Below are 1,088 nucleotides of genomic sequence, written 5' to 3' on the forward strand. Positions count from 1 at the left end.
CGCACCCAACGGCTTGCGCTCCGGGCGCCCGGGGCTGCGCACCCGGGAGTTTGGGGCCGCCCGGCAGCCTCCCGCCAGGCCCCTCCCTGCCTCCCGGCCAGCGCGTCCTCTGGCACAGCCCCTCCCTGGCGCTCACCTCCCTCAGCCTTCCGGGAGCTGGACGGGGCCTCTCCAGCTTCGGGTAGCTTGGAACGGTGGCCCGAGACTGCGGGAATCTGAAACCTCGCTTCTGGCTAGCCACAGGATCAGGGCGCGCCCTAAGCAGCAGGGTCTTGATCAAGTCCCTTACCTCTCGGGGCCTCCGTTTTCTCATTCGAGAAATGGACGTAACACCCCGGGGGTTTTACGAGGATGGAAGGAGCTTAGGGAAGCTCTCTTTTTAGCACGCTCACCAAGTCTTGCTTTGCGTTTTGGTTTTCGGGGTGCTTGTTTTATTTATCCTCTTATATCCATCAGATTCAGGCCCTAGCTCAGTGCCTGGCACAGAGTTAGGTGGCTGCTATGTTAGTGGAATGAATGAAATAGAATGGGCTGCAGCCTGTGCATCGCTGGTGCAGAATGCTCAATTCCACACCACAATAACTGGTAAGAGTTATCTGCCCGTCCCCAGGTCACAACCTCACCAGCTCCCTGATCTAATTTTGTGTTCCTTCTCATCCTGCCTCAGCCTGCGTCCCACAGCTACTCATAGCGGAAAGGACCTCTTGTCTACATGGAGAAACTAAGGTCCAGAGGGGCAGGTTGTTGCCTCACCTCACTAGGGGTTGGGGACAGAGCCATAGACCAGGCCTATGCCCTCAGCCCTGACTCGGTGCTCTTCACTGTTTTAAGAACATGAGGTTTGATCCCTTGTGGATGGTCTTGTTTGGGTGCTTGGATGGTGCCCTTCACCCCATGGAGTCCCTGGGGCTCAGCACAGTAAAGGAGCTCAGTAAACATTTGATGTCGAGAGTGGGCAGAAGGTGGCAGCGATTTGTGGGGCCGAGCAAGAGTGCAGATGGAGGCTCACATACCATATGTCTAAATATTTGAAAGTTATAAATCAAGCTAACAAAACGTGAAATAAAATATGTTCTATTCTCCTCTCT

The 1,088-nt window shown here is 55.0% G+C and overlaps 1 protein-coding gene across 1 annotated transcript in view; it reads right to left on the minus strand.

Annotated features, from left to right (window-relative positions):
* The window catches only part of WNT4 (Wnt family member 4), a 31,491-nt gene extending 30,531 nt beyond the window's left edge, over positions 1-960 (minus strand). Inside the window, exon 1 of the mRNA XM_011357540.2 lies at positions 137-960. The gene's annotated coding sequence lies outside the window, so the exon portion shown is untranslated. The remainder of the gene's footprint in view (positions 1-136) is intronic.
* Positions 961-1,088: the final 128 nt, after the last annotated feature.

This window comes from Pteropus vampyrus, unplaced genomic scaffold (assembly GCF_000151845.1).
Source record: "Pteropus vampyrus isolate Shadow unplaced genomic scaffold, Pvam_2.0 Scaffold36, whole genome shotgun sequence".
Taxonomy (NCBI): domain Eukaryota; kingdom Metazoa; phylum Chordata; class Mammalia; order Chiroptera; family Pteropodidae; genus Pteropus; species Pteropus vampyrus.